General features: G+C 39.7%; 1 protein-coding gene across 8 annotated transcripts in view; it reads right to left on the reverse strand.

The window, feature by feature from the left end:
* The window catches only part of LOC135498977 (atrial natriuretic peptide receptor 1-like), an 813,512-nt gene that overhangs the window by 206,119 nt on the left and 584,276 nt on the right, over nucleotides 1-23,117 (reverse strand). The gene's annotated exons all lie outside the window — the stretch shown is intronic.

Consider the following 23,117-nt stretch of genomic DNA (forward strand, 5'->3'; position numbering starts at 1 on the left):
GTTCGGTCGGACTCACAAGGCCTTCTGCTATATATGCTCTGATCTCAGCCATAATATAGTGATAACATCGATCAGTAATGTGCGTACCTTACAATTACATCATACATGGCTTCAATAATAAGATATGTACAGAAATTCACCCAGGCAGCCAGTATAAACCTACAGGGCCTACACTATGAATTGAAGGGTATAACCCATGACAATTTAAAGTGCCTACTGCCTGGAACACTATCTTACATTTGCTATAAAAATCTACAAATGGTGTCTGGGTCGGAATATATATATAATCGCTCTTATTTAGTTGGCAAATTTGTTTTATACCGATCATTGATTCATGGAAATGAGCAGGTCAACATACCACAAAGGTCATGTAAATTGAACAGATACAGCTCAAGTCCGCTTTTGGATGAATTTATAGTTCAATGTTAGAAAAACCCTGAATACAGTTTATTCAGGTTTAAACACTTCTTTTTGGCACTTTCGTTTAGGTATTAAAACAAAACACAATGAGATAGGTATAAAGACTATGAACATTCTTAATTTGACCAGTACCATCTGTGGATCGTACTGGTCAGATTAAGACTGCTCATAGTCTTTATTAATTCTTGATAACTTCAGTGAATCTTTGTACAGGCCACTAGATCTCTAGAAGGGTTCTTTTAAAGGTCCAACCTGTTGATAACTTTGACGGGCATGCAGACAGTCTCTCGCTTGTCCCCAAAGCTGCTGATGAAGTAGTGTTCGTGCGAGCGATAGTTACAAAAGTACCCCAGAACTTGTTATCACTCCACAGAAATTATTGACTCTGTCTGACAAGCTTCATTAATAATTCCCTAATATTGTCCTTCTTTCGTAACCAAGGAATTATTGTTAGTACCACAAACAAATTACGTGTGTTGATAACAAAACTTAGCTCTACAGATTTTTACCACAGACCCCTGTAACATATTTAGTTGACGTGAATTTGAAGGTGTAAAATGCTTTTCTCCTCGTAAATCGCCAATAGCACCCGTTCTCTCATCTTGATTCGTTAAGAATCATATCCAGAAACGACAACAAATAGCAGTAGACCGAACCAAAGATGCCCTTATTTTTTACTGCAGGTTCTTCTTCTTGTTTGGGAATAAGCCTAGTCATGCCAATGGTGGTGTAATCAACTTCAAGTGCCCCCTGATGAGCGAATTATTTCAAGGCGTTTGCGGTGGTCATCGTACATTATGTGCTTGCGGCAAAAATCGGTGACCGTCAGCGACCTGCGAGCAATATCAGATTAAGACATAACCAGTTTTACCTGCAGATGGGAGATCTTTTTGTCGCACATCAAAGAAATTATAATCACAGGTCGTAGTGACAAAAAACGCTTGTTTACCCGGCGCTTGACTGACTGCTTCAATATACATGTAGAGTGTACAATGCCACGACTTAATGTTATAAATCGAAATTAACCTGGAGTCATAATCACATATTGATGGAATGTCTATACGCATGCTTGAAGCTTTTGATGAACAAACATATCCTTATCATTTCTCGATACAGCTTGACAGAATGCTTAATTCTCATTGCCTGTTGCTTCGATATTGAGTAGCAGTATCGTACGAATCATAAATTACCACAAGCAACGGTATATTGTAAACCAGGAAATGTTCGCGCGCGCCTGATTATTTCAGCGATTTGCGAAAAAAAACAACATCGTTATTTTGTCGAATTACAAAATTTCTTTTTGTTTTCAAATAGAATAACCGACTTTTGCGACTTTAATTTTTGCGAATATCGATATTATTCCTGATAATCCGCCAAAGAACGCCCGCGAAAAGTTGTAGTCATATTTGGAATACGAGTAAGCAAACAAAGTGTGAATCATAAACTGTTTAGGCTTGAACACGCTGATGTTTTATGAAGTAAAGCCATGATTATAACATGTTACGTATTGTCCCCCCCCCCCTCCCCAGTCCCCTCCTGCTCCTAGCATTACATATACGTCCCAAATTAACATATCGCCAACAATATATGATCCGTAAGACTATCTTCATGCTCTTTATGATATCATGTTGCAGGATTGTAGGCCACTTAAACCAACTCAAAATAGTCTGCTCGCCAAACATAGAACAAGAATGTATGTATATATGCGCTATTCCTGTTATTACGGTATCATGATAAGTATAACATTCAAATAGCATTTACTTTAAAGCCTGCATTTGACATTTCGCAATAAAAGGCACCAAAAACGAAGGAAAATATATAAAATTTCATGCAAAATAAATAACCCGGCAAGAGATTAAGATTTGTCTCTATAATAAACACGTGATCGGGTGTTAGAATCAATTGTATCTTGTTGCAGTCTCTATATAGAATATTCCTATTATTTCCCGAGGATATGTCTGAATGCCATCACTCTCTAACATGCATGGTGTGTAGGTTAAAGTATTTGAAATCAGATCAATAGAATATTTAAAATTACGCAAGCAGTTAGCACATGACGGCTTAATACATTTCCGTATGTAACGCATAAGGTGGCTGCCATCATGTTTTCATGATGATACAGTCATCTTGGTTAGATTATGTGAGCAGTTTTTATCTTCTGACTTCTTCGCCATGTTCGACAATAAATGTACGCAGAATAGGTTTTATTGAGATTTGAAATTATACAATTTTCTTATCAGCTTAACTCGCACTGGGCCAAAAAAGTCGTTCGAAGTTTGAGAAATATAAGCTATGGTGTGACGAAAAAGAGTCACGCAGTTTGGCTGAAGGTAATTGAATAGGACCCGCGTTATACTTTTAAAGGAATGGGCGGCTTTTTACTGCGGCATGTGTGTTCTTCTTTCTGGTTCATCAAAAAACTATTTTTCTGAACGACTTTGATGCTTTTCCAATTTTGTTTCAGCTCTTAGTTCGTAGAAAAACGCGTTATTCGTTATTTTCAGTAAGCGCAAGTCCTGGCGCGAAATACCTTTCCTGCCACGTGAGTGCACGCCGAGATCCAAGTTCACGTCACCCCGCTATTTATATGACGCATCGTCATTTCCATTATCGTCGCAGTTGATCACTATGATGTCGGAAGAACCGATATCGGCACCAAAACATCACAGGATAGATCCATGGCTCCAGGCAACGCCTTACTAGTGCATCGTTCTACATGGAAATGATCGACGCTTGAAGGGCTAACTCGGGTCAAATCGGAGTTAACATCGGAAAAGCGTGATAATTCGGTCAGATTTAGAATTTTTCCTTTTCTGTGCAATTTGTTGATGGAAACTACTAATGTAGAATGAGGTGACTGGGCAGCCAACAGCTGGGTAATAATGCCACTGGTCCCTTAAGCCCCCCCCCCCCACCCGTCAGTTCAATTTTTTGTTTTTTGGGGTTTTTTCTTGCGGTTGCTGGGAATATTGATTTTGATTCCATGATATGATGCTGTGTAGATTTTGTTTCCATTTCTGGTGAGGTTATTTCGCTTCGCTTCTGCTCGGATACCATCTGCATGTCATCGGCTATGGTAACAGAGAGCGTATCAAGTTACACTCTCGAAAAGATTGTACGCGACTGAAATTTCCGATCAATGAATAAATTATCGCTTGGCCGATTTTTGCTCCAAATCAGTATGATAAAGCGTATCGTAGATGGCTGCGCCATCGCCTTGGCATATGTTCGGATTGCACTCCCAACATCGAATCGACTCTTAAAGAGAATCGACTCGAACTCCGGTCCAGTTCAAATCCGCCATTGGTGATGTCATTGGCGCCAAAAACTATTCTCTTTCCCTCGATTCAAATAAAGCATTTTCAAAAAGGCTGCTCAAACAATAAATCAGCTACATGTACAAACATTTGTTATCAACTTATAAAACTACACAAAGACGATTCATGGTGAAAAAGATCACACAAATATCAAAATGTAATATTGTTTTGAGGGGAACTACTTCGGCTTATTCACTCTGCCTCTTGCGCTACCTCGTCACAATCGTCATGTGCTGACAACTCAGATAATTTTTCAATATGGAGACGTCAAATGGCATTAGTAGGGACTATATTCTTATACGTCCGTCCCCAGTAACCCCTCCATTGTTAGAAGGTTTGGATTGCACAGCTGCATTCAAAGGAAAGTGCGTGACTGACAATACTAATCAAAGGAATGAAGACGGCTGTTTTACAGACTGTTGCTCCGAAGCGGATGTACTTGGTACGTCGGGATAGGACAGTGATATATATACTGGATGGTCACCAGTCAGCAGGACCAGGGGTTCTATGACAAGCAACATCAACTTAGTTTGGGATGGAATAGTGAACAATGGTTGTTCAATCAGCCGTTTTGTTCGCCAAGTCAGATTTATACACTACTCCGCTCGGGAATTCCCCTTAATTTTTTTTTTCTTCTTCTGACATCCGCTGTCTACGACATTGGGTTGTCGTCAGTTCCCGCTAGACGGCGCAAAATACTAGTACTGGTATGTTGGAGTTGTGCCACCGTTAGTGACCGAATACGATGTTTAAGCAACCGGGCCAGTCAATGCAATGATAGGCAGGTCTTGCAACCTCTATGTACCCAAACAACGAAATACGAATATACTGTGCATCTTTTTTGTTCCGAAATGAAGTGTACAGTGATCTCAGGCACTTCATGGCCTATTAGGTTTGCTTATACGCTTACGATTACGTCACAGATTCTAAGCCTCGCCAATGGAAGAATTACAAACCAAACACCTCATAGCCTTACTATACAGACCACAGCAGGCCACTTCATAAAACGTGCAAACATCATTTACTGCTAGTAGACAAATATCTATTTTCGCCAGTTAAAATCAGATTCGAATTAATGCCAATATTGATTTTCACCGGGCCTATTCAATGGGCAGTGCCTAGCAGTGTTTGGACATGATTCTAATATCAATATCCTAAATTTGCTATACATTAATGCGATGTTGTTTGCTTATTTTACACGTGTGCAGTCTTGTATTGAAAAGCATAATCTCATGTACAGAAGTAGTACGACCAGTCGAATATTTTTAGTGCAAAATAGCGACAAACTGAAAATCGCCGTGTTTACAAAATCTGTACTGTTCTTCACTTTCTTCTTTGAGTGATAAAAATGAATTACCAAGGCTCAGTTTCCCATAATGCAGTGCCACCCAGTCTCTTAGAACCAAGTTGGATCCCATAATATTCATTGACAATTCTTTTATAATGGCGTTTAGTGGGTCATTCCTCGGTAGAATAGTTCATGTTGCGATTTGTGGTGGGTTAAGCTCTGACTTGACTTAGAATGACTAGTCTATCTATTTGTTGGTATATGATAATGGGGAGTTTCCGCATCGCTTACGATTACGATTACGATTACGATTTCAAAGTCGTAATCGTAATACTCTCAAAACCGGCATGAACCAGAAATTTTGTTTCCGCATTCACACCAACGACTTGGTGTACTGTAGTATAGGCCCTATACTCTGCTCTCATGCTCTGGGTGCACTTTCCTCGGCGCTAAAACATGATCAAAATCGCCGTTGATCACATTAAATGCAGTTCCTATGTTTGACAGATATGTTCTAAAGTATTCTTCAATGAATATTTCACCTTGAATTTGATATGTAGCGTGGAAAATAGGCTTTTCGCTAATCCATGTAATCGTTTTTCGACTTACGAAGATCAGCCGGAATCCTCGTAAGAACGAGACGAAAGTACCATCGACGATTTCGCTGGGGATGACGTAGCACCAAAAACCGATGACGTCAAACACAAATCGTAATCGTAATCGTAATCGTAAGCGATGCGGAAACTCGCTAATATGGATTAAAAGTCTTAATGTCATTCTAACAGTAGCTCAGCCTACCAAGCTCATGATAAAATACGTCAAACACAGTACGAGTTTCATTTCAATATACAAGCAGAAACGTATAGTCGTTTTTCATCAAAATGCCTTTTCAACATGTTCAACAAAAAGAACATCTTGCCGGGATCAATAAACCTTCTTATGTTTCATAAAGCTAACGATTCCCGATAGTCACTCGAAATATTTATCCTTGTTCCTGAGGACATTCCGCGTGAGAGTCGGGAAAATCGAAGTACAGTTGGTATCGGAAGTCAATAATCTCCCCCTCTTTTGGTCAAAGTACCCTGACACGGCCACTACGAAAAAGCTGATTCGTTCATTTATTTAAAACATGGCGTGTCGACTATACAGTGACGACAGGCTTTTCTACGGCCTACCAGTACCACAGACTACAATTGCACCAAAGTCTGAAAAGGGACCTCGATCATCGGATTGATAGAATTAGGGGAATATATCGGATCGAACGTGATAAAATCATGCTCATCATTGCCAAAGCTTTTCCAATTTAAGGGAGCAGTATGGCGGAAGATAATGCCGATAATTTCGTGTCGATTAAAAGAAAGCGTTGCTTTTAAGGGTCACTTTGAAGACGCTTAAGATCAGTAGCTGAAAAAGTGCAACTCCTGTCATTATTGTTATTATTGTTACACCGAGTCACAGTTATGGTACTGTCACCTGTGCATTCACTCAGATGAATCGACGGCCTAGGTGATAGCGTGTCGAATGTATCCAAAGGCATCGGCATCCTTGATCAATGCATTATCGGAGACAGTGACTGCGACAGTGATAGTAACGCCATGTGTGTATATTCACAGCACGCATCTCTCGTGTAATAATAATGTCACCTAGTGCATCGATATCAATGAACATTTCTCTTGAAACTACATCCGACATAAAGTGTTAAATAGTACCCGAGATTATTGGACATCTATTCCTTTATGAAATATAATATGATTCATCGACCCGCAAATACTCTTTGGTAAAAAGGAGCTGTTTGTGACGCATACTATTTCATGAAATCCAAATTCGTGTGCGTAGCGCAGCATTTGAGGTAATATCTGGGAGGTGACAATCCATGTACCAGAAATGAACCTTCAAATCAAATCAAAATTGGCGCATAGAGGGGAGTGCGCTTGGCTTAATGGTACATGTACGTGTTGTTGCATATCTTTATTAAATATCTGAGCAAGATTATGGTAAAATGAAACTGTAAAGGTAGCAAGTTGGTGAGAACTGTTTGTGTATTTTTTATTGAAATGACTATTCAGCTGTGTATTGTTCGATATAGTAAATGTCCTTTTTGATGCCCCCCCCCCCCCCCCCCCATGGTGACTGTCTATACTGTGAGGTGACGAATTAAGTATGGCTCACATGTATATACTCACGACCTTCGATACCTCATATATTGATGATCCTCTTTTCCCGGTCATGTCACGAGTCTTGGAGAGAGACATCAAAGAAAGAAAATATTCTCTTGAATACAGTAATCTCAAGGCTTACTTTCTACAACGACCAAGGCCTAGTTTCTACCACGACCACCAACAACAGCAGGACCTATTGACTCTCATGGACTTTGGTTAGCAGATCATACTGTGTCGAAGTTTTTAAATCGGGTGAGGGCGTATGCACAATAGATATACTTTATGTTTTCGTCTCCTAACTGACGTGCCCCAACCGGTTTAAACACGTCAACACAGTATTTTCAATGTTATTATCGCATCAGCAAAGCCAACATTATCATCAATTTGATAACAGGCCCAATAAAAAAGACATAGATCAATTTGAAAAAATATACAGCTGCAATGATGTCTTCTTTTTCTATCCCACACTGGTTATTTTTTTTTTCTTCACGGACGTGTCTTATCAAAATTCTGAAGAAGACTTCTTTATGGTCTGCATCAGCGCCATATATACATTTTGATACCAACAATGTACAAACAAACGACAAGACAAAAACAAGTTAATTGATATTTCTAGTTGACCTACATGTATATATCTTCTTAGCATTTATCGTATGATTGAAACATTGTGACATAAAAGTGGTTCATCTATGCACAGCAAGTTCAAAAAATTGAAAAATTGAAAAATTATCAATGGAAGCTTATTTCCACCTTAGGTTTTAACCGGGCTGTTCACAACTCCTCATTTTTGTAAGCGTTTCATTATAGGTTTCCTTTAAGCGACCGTGCCTTCCCTTTTATGCAAACGACAAAGGCCTTGATATCTTCTATGTTCCAAAGAAGTTTAAAAACTTTTGATCACAGCATAATAGTGAAAATAATCCAGAAATTTTCGAATCAATCTAGATTCTGGATTGACAGTCTCCTTCCTCCTAGATTTGTCCTTAGGAGCAACATGAACCTGTCACAGTGTGTTGGTTGGTTTGAAACAGGTTTGTACGCCTTTAGCTATTGAAGACCCATTTTACTGTCTCTGACAGGCCTATCGCGTAGGGTGTGATGGCAAGACACTTGCTCCTTCCTAGCTAGCTGACAAAGAATCTAGATTGATTCGAAAGTTTTTGGACTATTTTCACTATGCTGTGATCAAAAGTGTTTAAACTACTTTGTTTTACAATTCCCAGCATAGATGAATGTTCATGAAAGCTTCTATGATCATTTACCAATTAGGCCTACATACTGAGACATTACTCCAAGGTTATAAGTACCCGCGGTCTTTGCAACTTAGTTCAAAGGGCAACGTTTCGATTTAAACTTTGATTAATTGGCATCGAACCAGAAGCGTCTGAAATTGAAATTACTAAGACTGATTTACTCTTGCCAAAAGCCGGTAGTATATCACTTTGACTATGATCCATCAGACTGGGTGACATAAAAACGATTTTGAACTTTTGGCTATGAATATATATCAATCATGAATTTATCCGAGTCAGACCGCATGTATTGCTAATTTAAGGGGTGCGTCGTTCGTTATATATGTGGGTCAGGAAAATACACAATGCAGCATACACAATACCATTGCATGAATCTGTCAAAACTTGGTATTTATGATATGTTTATATATATGTCTACACAGTGGCATCAATACAATTTGTTTTTTAAAATCAATTTTAAATTTCAATCGTTCAAAGAACGGCGGAAATAAGTATATTCGCCACAATGCACTCGCCATACATTACCTCAACTTATTGCTGAAAACAGGCGCAATTTATATTTCGATAATGAAATGGCCTACTCTGTGCCATGGAGTTAAAGGCCAGTGTATTAATCAGGGACGGTCCGACACAATCACATAATATGCAAGTTCAAGCGATGTAAGGATGCTACCATTGAGCCTAAAGAGGCAGGGAATGAACTTCAGAAGCAGACAGTAAATGTGTCAACCTCGATTTTCCAATTTCCAATTATCGAAAAATGGCCCTCTTGTATAAATGCGTTATGTTTGCTGATATAGATATCAATTTCTGTTTTAGTTCATTGGTATATCGAGTCAACTATCTTTTCAATCAAATATTCTTTAAGATCTGGGTCAAACATGTTTGATAGTTGTCCACCGTAAATAACCAGTCATGTATGTCTGGCCATATCATTGATATATATGGCCATAGAAAGCTTAGGAGCGTCATATATCCTTCTTCCGCTAGTTTGCTATGATTAATACTGCGTGAAGACACTGCAAATGCAGACCGCACGTGACGATTTTCACAGAGGTTGGGTGAATTTCAATACTCATTATTGATTGGCTCGGCAATTGTGCTGTGAAAGTTGGAAGCTGCGACAGTTTCCCGCTGCAGTGGTCTCCAACCCTATACAAGGTTGGTGTCTGCACTAACCCAGGTTCACCTCCGGACATTGTCGGACGGGAACCAAAGCCCTGTTGAAGTCTTTCGGTGCGATGTCGTGGCACGACATTAAATTAGTATCTCATATGCAAAATGCCAGGACAAATGTTCGACAAGCAGTCCATTTCTAATATCCGGTAGGCCGCATTGTGTATGTATATGTCCAGCGAGACTCGCCAGGGAATGCCACATGTCCAAGCAAACCAAATGCATCGGTTTGTTGGCGTATTATTGGCTCCAGTTTCTTTATCTTATGCTAGTCGCACACATACAAATAGTGCTCAGCCCTTATTTGGTATCATTCGAACTTGCGCCACAAAGTACAGCCATATTTATATAATACCAAATCAGTTCGATATTAAGCGCCGCGTAGCACAGCGCAACCACGGGTCTCAGCTGTGCGCGGGCGCTTCCGCACAGCCGTATTCAACGTCGTATATAGCGCCGATGTCACGATGGAGCCAATCACACAGCGCCTTACGTCATACGTCTAAACTGTAACATGATATTGTTTACCTCCTCCAATCTGATGCAACCATTTCATTTTCATTTTTTGTAGCTTCAATGTATGTCTAGATGGACCCTTTAATGGTATTTATCGCCTATACAACGTTTTTCATACCTGGTAGGTGAAGGGTTAACAGCATCTGTTTACTACACGGAAGGTATAGTATCCGCTTCTCACATCAATAACTTTCCGACAGAAACTAATCCACCTCAGAGTCTACCTTGAATCGATAAATTTGCCTCTAAGTCTTTGGTATACAACATTCTATGAATAGGAAGTTTAAGCAACCCTTGGGAAGAGCGAAGAATGACAAAGTACAAAGTACGCGTATACATGTCAACAATGCATTTTGTCGTTTTTTGAAGACTTTCCTGATTGCTCGTGCTGGAAGACCATGAGTTGTAGAGATAACATCGTTTCACGCATGACCTGTGATGACACAACATACCTTTGCACGTCGTACATCGTCGATCCATCGTAGTGGATGCGAAACCTGTCTATCATTATCGTTTGGAATGTTGGTTTGCTTCCTGAAATATTATCCTGCGATTTTTAGATGTTCATAAAATACCATTTAAATAATTCAATAGTTAATCTATAAAACGTCATTTTTTGGCGAGCATTATATTTTTGCGAATTCAGCAAATGGCCTCGATTCGCGGAGAACAGAAAGAAACTGCAATCTTCAAAGACATTGATCGTTAAAGTTTACGTTTTTTGGAATTTTCGCTAACCGCCAAAATTAAGAAGTGTGACAATTGTGAAGTTTATGATAGGCATGGTGGTGTATAGTGCATTGGAGATATACGAGACAAAGTAGTGACCGTGGAAGCCGATATTTTTCGCATTGCATTTATTAAGAATAAAATTAAAAAAATGAAATTTCAAAGAAGATATGATACAGGCTGATCGATGCTACGTGTACATTATATGGTACTTTTAAGGGTGTTTTGAAGGTTTTGAAGACTCAGGATCGAGCAGACAGCAGTGTAGGTCTATTATATGTTTAAAATTGTACCACAAATTTTGGAAAGAAAATATCACAATATTGTTTTACTTGGATGGTGAAAGCTTTCATAAAATTCGGTTTTAAAAGGACATCGACTTTAAAATATATTTCGAAGAATGAAAGCTTTTAGGTAAATCAATAATTTAGTGTGGGTTTGGTTTTTGAACCTTAATGTATACTACTGAATAATTATAAAACTTCGTAAATTTTCATCGAAAACTATCAAAAAATTCCTTTCTGTTTTCATGCAGGTTCTGTGCAGGTTCTATTGGAATGAAACGTAGCAATCAGAAAGCTACCAGACACCATTCTAAAATATCTTAGGTGAACAAACCTTACCAGAAATATTCGCTGGTGTGGGAAATAAATGTTTCGAGCTCAATTCACTTTAACTCGATCATCTGTCAATGAGATATTTTTACTGCCTGATAATTCAGACGAGCATTATGTCAATTTCAAAGGAATTCATTTTTTTCCCAAACTGAGACAGTTATTACCCTGCAAGCCTCTTAAAGAACTCAAGTTGTGTTTGCAATTATGGCAACTTCTGGTATGATAATAACTAACCTGATTTATGTTTACCCCCCCCCCAAAAAAAAAAAAAAAATGCTGTGCGGATGCAGTCATATCGTTCCGACTAAAAACCATTGCGGTATCACTGGAGGGAAATCAACAACAGCAAAAAAAGCAAGCATGATTTTTTGCATATGAACCAAAATTATATAAGTTACAAAACTCTCTAATACATTCCGTAACATCCGACACTGATTACCACGAGGAGGAGCATGTGTTTGAGAAATCTTGCGAACTTCCAAATAATGCGTGATCATGTGTACCTTCGAAATCGTATCTTACATATCATTATGACTAAATCAGCCACATTATGGTGACATCTATACATCCAGCAAATTAGTGATATAACCAAGGCAATGCTACCTACTGATAACCAGGATGAATGGAATACCAGTCGAAGCTATAACCTCAGGTAGTCCATTCCTAAGTTACAATAATAATGAGCCCTTTGCTGCAGCTCCTGTAGTAAAACAATATCCCGCAGCCGCAATCAGTCCTTCGCACGAGTCCTCGGCAGCTTTGCCATGCCTTGTGCACGTTGCCCCAGGCAATGGATTTTGTTTACCAGTACGCATGGATCCAAGTCCAGCCTGACTATGGTCAGCGCGTTATGTTGGCCGCGGAGTGGACATACTGTAATTGCATTTTATTATGGTCGCTAGCAGATAATCGATTTATGGTCTAGCCCATGACTTAACCAATCCTGGGTGGTTTTAACCCTCTCTGACCAATTAGAGTCCAGGAACATGTTACACCATAATCGTGCTTTTTTTCTATGCTGTAATACATTACATTTCCGCCAGTCAAATGTTCATATGGGCTTATTATAAACCGCGAGATGCAGAATGCGAAATCGCGAGATGCCAACCTCGGTGAGAGTACCATGCGTCACAGGATGTATTGCAAATATTAAACCTGACAAGGCGAACATTCATGAGACCGAGGCTGTAGTAGGGAGCTATCACTGTTTCGATTAGCCCATTGAAATAGACTTAGCTGTGCGATGTGTGGAATTTAACCTAATTTATAGCCTAGTTTCGAGTGGTCAGACTATCCCGCGCTATTTTCAGGGATGACCAGACGTTCACCAAGTGCATGCCCTGTGTTATCGGTCAATCATGTGTATGTTGACTTGTGCCACCAGGCGAAACGGGGAAATAATCTTGATACATGCAGCATCCTGAACCACGTTGTAATATATTCACAGTATATCTTGATAAGTTGCAAAAACCTATGTGGTCAAGATGAACATGTACTTGCATGTAGCCTTTGTGTTGTCTTCGGCCCTACTATCATTGAATGGAGAAGTGGACAGCAGCATCACGACATCAATCGCTTCAATGCTAACTGCAGACCCGTAAGTACCATGGTCTGTCCTATACGTTGAAGCTGAAATCTTGATTTTTTGGTTGAGGGCAGTGGGGTGTGTTGCCCCCCCCGCCCTCCCAAAAAACCACAATATCACCTTTTTTTAAATCGCTTAGATTCAGCCCATTTCAAGATGATTCCTAATCTTTTCCATGTGTGCGTCAATAAAACATGCGGTAAACCAAACGGCAGTCATGGCAAAAAATTGAGAAAGATATTTCTCTCATCAAGCTTCCTTCTGTTTCCACCTGACTGACGCGGGTTCGGTCTTAGGGACCATCTCAAATAATGTCAAAATGCCGTTAAGCCACAAAATATGAAATGGTTTCAACTTGGGGAGGGGGCTGAAAACCATGACCTGTCGCCACTCATGCTAGATTTAAGCTCCGTGCGCATATAGAATGTTGAAAAAAATTCTTTAGTCTGTGGCGCAAACGAGCGATGTAAGAGCGCCTTATGCTTCGGCTTCATAACTGGCAAAAAGGCCAAAAATCGCCAGGATCGAACGTGGCAGACAGTTTTATAAGTAATTCAATTTTACTTGTATCGATTGGCCATGGCCGAGGCTCCGCTAACCGGCCCATACATTGTTTGACAATATTTTTTTCTGAAATATAATTATGAAGCAATGAAACTACGTTTTTCTGTCTCTTTAGGGGGAATCGCTTGTTGCTTGGTATACTTTGAGATGGTCCCTAACGATTCCTCAAAGAAATTCTTACTATAATCAAAGCCAGGTCTTGATACAACCTCCGGGAGTTAGAACTATTTTAAACCATTCCGCAAATCAACCTTGTTTAATGTTAAAAGGGTCAGTTTCGTTCGTTCAAAATTTGAAATTGAATTCATTGTATTCTGATGATGTAAGCGCGTGCTGAATATGAATTTAAGCGATACTGTTGTGTACACTAAGAATAATGCTACATAGTTTTATCACACTGGTGTGTCTGGTCAATGCGCTACGGTAAAGCCTCTTTCTAATTACGAACAACAAACACTGCACATGAACAAGCAAGGCCTTAAAACTTCAGGTAAAAATGAGTAGGCAGGGATTTTACAGTGTGCATTGAGGTGTATGATAAACTTTATTGTGAAGTCACCACAGTCAAGCGCCAAGTGGGAGGAAGTTCGCTGCAACAAAAGCACTCACACAGCACAAAAAGTTGGCAGTCACTCCAACTAGGCTGACTTAATCTTTAAAACAATTTCTGCAATTCTTTGATGCAACCAAGATCGTTTTTCCCATCCAGGTTTTATACCTAACTTGGTTACCTAAAGCATTTCTCGTTTTACAAATCTCATTTTACAAGATTTCATTTCTTGATTTCTCGTTTTACAGACACCCTTCCAAATAAGTAAGTTTTCATACATCGGTAATTGCTTTTTGTACACCATTGTGAACTTAAAACATATTCACCACGGCCAATGGTTTACAAGGTACACGTGTTGAGTAAATTGAAGTACGTGTCCATTGACAAGTGCACATACTATTATGTTGCCGAGAAATAACCTTCTTGAGGGTAGATATTTTCCTTGCCCAGTGGGGCTGGCCACTCTAAATAAAAAGAAGCAGCTGGTTAATGGACTCGTGTTTCCTGTAACATAACAAGTGTACGATTGTACACAGTGATGCCTATGTTTGTAAACAAACGTTTAAGTATTGGATAGTCGTTTGGGAAACATAACTGGATACTTTTGACGAAGACTGTATGCCAGCAATCATCGGGCTCGTTAATTCTACATGTAGCCGCGGGTGAGTGTATTTATCAATAATTGACATGTCTGGCAGTATCAATTCGTCATCATGCATTAGCGAAGCAAATACATTTTCTCGGCTTCTCTGACATAATAGACTCATATCGCTTGGCTTGCACCATTTTCATCGAGCAGTAAACTGTACTTACAATAGTCATCATCGGCATTGACAAAATAGCTAGATCGTTCAAAAAACGATTCACCTCATCATTCATGCCATTTCGAGCTGTGTCGGAGACTTACATTACATGCAGTCTCTTGAGGAAGTTATATTTCATGAGCAAGGAAATAAAAAGTGTCTCTTATGTACCTTAGACACAGACTGTACACATACAATGGCTGCCTCTATTTCCAACTGTACCTCGACAATAACATACTCATCATCTTTAATTTCACCTGAGCATTTATTGGAAGGAAAATAGAAATGTTACTTAAAGGACCATTGGCATTATTAAGGGCAATATTATCCAGCTGTCGGCTACCCAGTCATCCCTCATTCAAGATGATTCCTAATCTTTTCTATGTGTGCGTCAATGAAAAATGCGGTAAACCGAACTGCAGCCTGAGTCATGGAAAAATATTGAGAAAGTTATCGCTCACCGAGCTCACTTCTGTTTTCATAAACGAAATTAAGTAAGGTATTTATAAAGTGAAATTAATTTAAGTAATTAATTTAATTAACTACAAATGTAAATTTAGATAACTACATTAATTTAAGTAACAACAAAAGTAGTTTCCATCAACAAATTGCACAAAAAAAGGAAAAAATTCTAAGTCTGACTGAATCATCGCGCTTTTCTGACGTTGACTCCGATTTGACCCGAGTTAGCTCTCCGCGCATCGACTTTATCCACGTGGAACGATGCACTAGCAAGGCGTTTCCTAGAGCTAGCATCTACCCCTTGATGTCGAGGTGCTCACAGCTGATATCGATTTATTCCGACGAACCCCCAAACTGCGACGATAAATGGAAATGACGTATCGTCTTAATAGCTGGGTTCAGACGTGAACTCGAATCTCGACGTGCACTCACCTGGCGGGAAGTGACTTTCGCACCAGACCGTGCGTGTTCTGAAAATGACGAATGACGCGTTTTTCTACTACCCAAGAGCTGAAACAAAATTGGAACAGCATCGAACACGTTCAGAAATAGTTAACTGATGAATAAGGAGAAGAACAAACACACTGCAATAAAAAGCCGCCTATTACTTATTTCAGAATGCACCTATAATAAGATCCCAAGCATTGCCCTGTTTCTCTCTCCCATGGCATTGGATCCAGAGGTTCGTTACGCTGGTCAAAAGTTTACAATGTTAAAGACAAGGACAAAGTCATTGTGATACCCGTGTTGACAAATTTCAATGCCATCAACTGAAGAGGTCCATTTCAGATGTTACGTGCAATTGTACGCGCGGGAAAAATTCATTAGCACCCCGCACTACCCAAAAAAACCCAGTGTTTTCCCATTTCCCGCTATTTGGCAACGAACGGAAATTTGCATCTTTCATTCTTTCATACCGAGTGATTTTCCATGATTAGGAAAAACAGACAGGGCCGGTTATGCTTCCGACACAGACTGTACCAACAATAACAGCCTCTTCATCTGTCATCTCAGGGTGTGCGTGACTTCGTCTATTAAGTAAGTGACATCACTACCTTTTATCATTAACATCAAAGGCTCTCAGACAATCAAATGGAGCTGACACACGCAAAATCCACCAGGTACATGCCAAATGTAACCAGTAATATAGTATACAAGTACAAAGTTGAGGGAGATCGGTGAGGCGTGGTGAGGTATCATTTGGTTAGTGCATTGATTCTGGCCGTGGTTGATTCTTGCAGCCGATGTATAAAATGTGTAGCCTCGCACCTAAACCACAAGATTATGTCGATAATCAAGAATATTTCAGAACCTAATGACACAGCTCTTCGTAAGAAAGCCGCGTCTCGGTTAGTTGGCACTCCATGGAACATCGTTTACGCAGCTTGATATTATATGAATGATGCCTGCTCACAATACTAAGTAAAATAAAGGGTCAAGTTGGTTTGGTGCGACCATTTTTCAAAAAAATTCAAATATCAAAACGTGTATGTGGACACAGCCGGCCATTTACTGGAAAGGTCTTGCTGAGAATCTTCTTTATACAAATCATTCGGGCTAGGGGCAGGGGCTAAGGGGAGAGTTGGTAGTCGTTAGGTGACAGCTAGAGTAGAGGCCTGAATTGTGTAAATCACATTCCTCATTAGCGTTAATATAGATTCACCCTAGAAAAGTCAGTTGAGTCTTGGCGGACTCTGGAGTCTCCAGCTTTAGTTTGGTGCGGAAGAGTTGGGCGTGGCTTGTTGTTTGTGGATGAGGGGAGTGGTGAATGAGTGGCCGGGCATGGGTTGAAATGGTGTGGTGGCCGGGGTGTAGTTCCGTATGAAGATCGGGGAATTATAGTCGGTAATATCAAATGAAATAAGTGGCGCCGGAGAGACAATACACTGCTCCAGCCCATAGGCCCCCTTCAAGGTTTTGAAGCTGCATGCAAACTTCTTGGAAGTTCCTAGAAATATACACCGGTCCCCCACACTCTGTCTATTCATTTCCTTTGGCAGATCTTGGTACTAAACTCATTAACATAATACATGTGCATTTTCTAGTATTTGCCAAAATAAACAGCACAAAAGCTTTATTTGGCAAACAAACCACAATGTAAGAGTAAATAGTAATACAAATTGTAGCTGTTCACGGGTCGATGGGCCGAATATAATTACTTTCAGCCAGTTTTTGTTCAAATGACGGAGCGACGCTGCTTGCAGTGTACACAGTGCATTACACTGATCAACAATGTATCCCGATACAATGCCGACGTGGATCAACGAACGGTACAATTAGCATGGATAATTTGTTAATCAAGACATTAAATAACAGCTAGTAAAATCATCCATCTCATTCTAAAGGCGAATAACAAAACATTGCTTTATTCAATATCCCACCCGTTCGTTCTTGATTGTTATTGATGTAAGCGGCAAGATCCTGCTCGAGGTTTGTTCACTTTCACGTACATTGCCCAGTGTAATTTCGTACGGAACGTCACCCTGGAGACAGTCTGCCCTCTGCAATTTCCAGACAAGGTTGCATCCAGGTAAGTTTGGCAGTGCATAGCTCTCTACACGTACATACGCTACATCGACCTGGCGACGAGCGTGTGCTGGAATTGAGAGGAAAATGCCTTGATACAAAAATCTCCAGCTCAAAGCCGGAGTCTGATTACTGTGCGACAGAAAGAACCCCTTTCAACGACTTCGTGAAACTTAATCTGCCCAACCTTGCTCTTCCTCTAGTCGCCTTTTGATGAATTTGATTTTTTTCTTTTTGAAAATAATCCTTTCTAAACTCTAGTCATTCTCGGTTGAATGATAAAAATGTACACTCGCTTGATCCTGAGTGCTCAGCGAAAGTCTAGTATGTCAAAAAATGTATCGCATTTTTACAGAGTTACCGTTAAGTTAAAACCTTGAACATCACAGCGATGGATGTCCGCTTTTGTTTACTTCTAGATCTGATAAACAATTAGAAACGAGATGAAACCTACACATAAACTTCATACAAAACAACGTAGGTACTGAAGTGCAATAGCTCAATGAGAGGTGAATTTAAATTGTATCATTTATTCAAAACAAGTTTTTGCTCAACAGTCAAGCACTTCAATCGATCTCCAATGTACTGTTCAAAACGGCATACTAAAAGAACCAACATACATGTATATCAAAAGCTGGTAATTTCCGATAAGGGCACAATCATATTATCAAATTACCCAATTTTCCGATATCGATTCGAACATTGTCCACACCTACGTGTAGTCGTATATAACCTGAGGAGTTGACGCTGGCAAGGATGACAACTAGCCTTATATTGAGAAAACGCGAATTAGAATTGATCTCCAGAGATCAGCATAGCAAATGCTTTTACTTCAATTTTGTACAGAAAGGCCTAGTGTAATTGTACATGGAGTTTTAGATAAAAGCATTTGCTAGTCTTTATTCATATCACCCATTGTCTAATGGAAAACACTATCTGAATGTCTATCAAATGAGCCCCATGGTCTTCAGACAAGTTTAGGGTTAAAGTGTTAACGGGACTCAATTACGCTAGCTGACAAGCATTATGCACTTAATCTAGTAAATCCCGCACGATGACAATTAGATTATCTAATTACTAGCGTATTGACTGAGGCATGAACACTCTCCCAGTGTCAAGCAGTACATGACCTGGCACTAATGGAGTGATGGATGTGGTATCAACACTGTCTTGATGTAATGACTTGTCCAGCTGGCTAATTAATCGATTGATCATGATAACGGAGGGGGGGGGGGGATATGATTTTACCTGTTGACATGACCATACTTGGAAAGTAGTTCTCCATTGGCACTTCCTGATGGTGCCATCAATGAGCCTTATTGACATGACCTGATGACTATTCGTTGAAATAAAGCTGTCCACCATGCCCACTTACCAGGAAGCACTTTCTGATGGTACCATTGCCGATTTAATAGAGAGCTTTAAAGCTGCGCTTTCTGATGGTACAATAAGTTAACCTATTGACATGGGCATTCTTTGGAAAGCTTTGCCATCAACGTTTTTTGACGGCACCGTTAGTAAACCTGTCGACATGAGCATTCGTTGGAAACCTCGTGATAAGTACTTTTAAATAGTTACAGTTGACGTAATCAAACCATGGTCAAGATGTTCTGAAATTGCTAAATGTTCATTTGACAACTCGTAATCTGCTTGTATTTACGTATGATCATATGGTATAGTAGCAATCTTAAATGTATCGACGTGTCACGCTGGCTCATTAATTGCTTGGTATCCAATTGACATCACCATTCTGTGAAATGCTCTCAATCAGAACTTTTAGACAACACCAATTTTGACAAAATTTAGGTTGGGGTAAGCATAATTTCTAAATGGATGATTCATAATCTAATTACTATAGCATACATATGTACCGAATAGTACACGAAATGATGGTTTGAGTAGTAACTCTTGGTGTGATGCCGTAACACGCTAGCTCATCAGGAATTGCAGCAAGATGGTGCGACGGCGTCGAAAACTGTGTCGAAGACCTATTGACGTGGATGATTTCTGGAGAGCTCTCAGAGAGCAATATTTCCTTCTGATGGTGCCCATTTGTATATCATCGTCATCATGGTTCATCAAAATATCACATTCATTTCAATATCAGAATAGTCATTGTTAAAAGGGACAAGCAGGCATGACATATACAAGACATTAGGTTTCCATACGAAAAATGGCTTCGAGATACCCGTGACTTCTTCAGAAAGTATTGTTAAATGAAGACTTCCTGAAGTGCAACTGCAATTATTAGTGCACAAGTAAGCTTACTGGAAATTCACAAACCATGTCCAAAGCCGACTATAACTCCTGCGAAAAGCATTGTTTCAGAAAATAGGAAACCGATATCAATTTGTTAATTTCCTGGACATGGTTAAATATTTTGGAAATTGGCAACCACCATTTATTACCTAATGATGTCATCTTTCTTATGACACCATGGAATTCAATTTACTGTCAAAGATGACCGAGAACAAAGCAGTTCAATCAACCATGTCAGAACTGGTCTTGCACCAACTTTACCGCAGCGGAACTCCGACAAAAAAGAAAGACCAGTGTGTCTGTAGCAAAATTTATATTCAATTATTTCACATATGGGTGCTGATTCCTGTCTCAACCTAACTCTGGTGTCCTTCGACATGCCCCTCAATCCTCTCAATACAAACGTCAGCTCTGGTTCTCATTCCTCTCACTGCATTCCTGATTACGTTGCAGCGACGATTCTGGCACGTAGTGGTCATTGATATCTTGCGGAGGCGACTTGTTAACTTGGTTCGCAAGATGTCCCCACAAAAAAAACCCACAGGGGATGAGGTCATGGGACCTTGGTGGCCATTTAATCACACGATTGATCGCAACAATGCATCTGCTACTTGCTGGAGACTTCCAGTCCTCAACCACTCTTCTACCTCAAACACGCTGCTCAGTTGTAAGTCGCATTTTGCTAGCCTGAGAAAAAGGGCAACCTTTCCAACAAAGGATTGCATAATTTGTATTCCCAACAAAAGCCCTGCACTGGGGAGACAAAGTTTATTACCAAAACGTCTATCTGGTGCAAGACCAGTTCTTCCATGGTTGATTGAACTGTTTCGTGTTTAGTCATCTGTGACAGTAAATTGGATTTCTTGGTGTCATAAATGTTGCCAATTTCCAAAATATTTTCCCATGTCCAGGAAATTAACAAATTAATTTCGATTTCCTTTTTTGTGAAACACCCTGTTTATCAGCTTCAGAGTGCTGCTACACGTAGCGGTGGATAGTGGCGAGCAGGGGTGTCATGCTACTGCATGGTTACATAAATCGCATGCGCAAGTTGTCCCTTTAAGGAATTTGTATCCGGGCAGTTTGTTTCTGTCAGTTGTTTGCGTGTATAGGATTTGTATAAGAATATTGCCAAAGTTTTTTAAGTAGGCAAGGCAACATGATAGGTGCCTGAACTCAGGCTGTATATTATCGCAATAGTACAGATACGAACAGTTTCATTGTGGCAAATTACGAAAGATATATCACAATTGTGTGATTCGTGTACCGACGATGGAAAATACACTTGTGAGCGAACGGTATTATACAGGTCGTTCCTGTAAGACGAAGCTGAATGACTTGTGTAGGGGTGTTCCGGTATTATATGCGGTCTGTGTCCCTAATATACCTCCAGTAGTATATAGGAAGTGCGTAATGAGAAGTTCTTGCGGCGGGTATGGAGGTTAAGAATTAGCGAACCTCTTCATCGGAAAAATTAATCTGCGAGTTACGTGTTTTATATTTAGATATGCCGCTGAAGAGTTGTTATGGTAACTTCATTTTGTCTAAAGGCTTGCGAATTACAAAGGATGTATCGAATCGGTGTGTGCGTTCGGTAGAGGCTGTGATCAATTCGCTATTTAGTAGTGGTGAAGACTCTGATAAAAAGTGAAAAACAAGGTATGAAAATATGGGAACAGGCGGCACTGTGTACAGTTACTTAAAGCATAGATACTTTTAAATAGACCTCCAAAAGTGAAAAACAAGTCATTAACATATGATACATGCGGAAGCATAACTCAGGCACGCGGACGTGATAGACTTCCATTCCCTTTGCATATACCACGTAAATGTCTCGACAAATAAAAAAAACAAAAAGAACAGCAACAATACAGAAATCTGCTGTGTATAATGCTAAAGTAATATGCTGAAAATCTAAAAGACATTCATTGGCTGGCTTAGATGAGTTAAAGGAAGGCTGTTTTTAAAGCTGAACATGGTCAATTCATCATTTGGTGTTGAACCGGATTGAGATAGTAATGACGAGGGATAGAGGAGATTATAGGATATTCGAAAAAAATGAAACAAAAGATGTGATTACCTGGCTGGCCAGCTCATAACAAAATATAATGTAATCTTTGCACCATATTGTGCTTTTTCACATCGCACCAACATGTATTTATACGCACGCTGCACGAAATTCAACGACCTGTTTTTTCAATTGTACTCAGTACGTGTACGAATAAACAAATCAATAGAATTGATAGTCAAATGTCATAATGACAGTCAAACTGTATACGTTAATTTCAAACTGAAATATAAGATTCAAACCTGGCCTAAGTGAATTATACCTGAATTATACCTTAAAGCTGAACTACATGCACAAAACCAGAGCACCCCATGCGACAAGAGTAAGACATTCAAACGACCGAAAGGCCCTTCTGAATACGGCCTGAAACATGATAGACCTCCAATGCTTCGATGCGCTTGATTTCACAAACCAGCAAGCCGCGGGACGATGCGGACCTTCGCAGAGAATTCTGGAAGGAAAAAAAATAAAAAGGTCCTCTCATCGGGCTCGAACTCGAGACCTCTGGTTTTATTTGCCAACACTCTTATCCTCAAGGCCACTAGGCTGCTTGAAATGCCTGTCGTTTTATACGCCTTTATAGAATGTTCAAACATTTGTGTGTAATCTTTGTTCAACATCTTTGAGCGGCTTCCAGTGGGCAACTACAGGAAGAAAGTCATTTTTTCTTTGCTGTGCGTGATTGTGTATGCGGAGTCTACGTTTTCTCTTAGCAATGTTCACCTTTGTCTTGGTATCTTCTTCTATGACATGTACTTGTGAACATTTCTGTTTCATCTCTCAAAAATAAAGCATAATCGCCATTCATATAAGGTGTATTTTCTG

Source organism: Lineus longissimus, chromosome 14 (genome assembly GCF_910592395.1).
Source record: "Lineus longissimus chromosome 14, tnLinLong1.2, whole genome shotgun sequence".
Taxonomy (NCBI): domain Eukaryota; kingdom Metazoa; phylum Nemertea; class Pilidiophora; order Heteronemertea; family Lineidae; genus Lineus; species Lineus longissimus.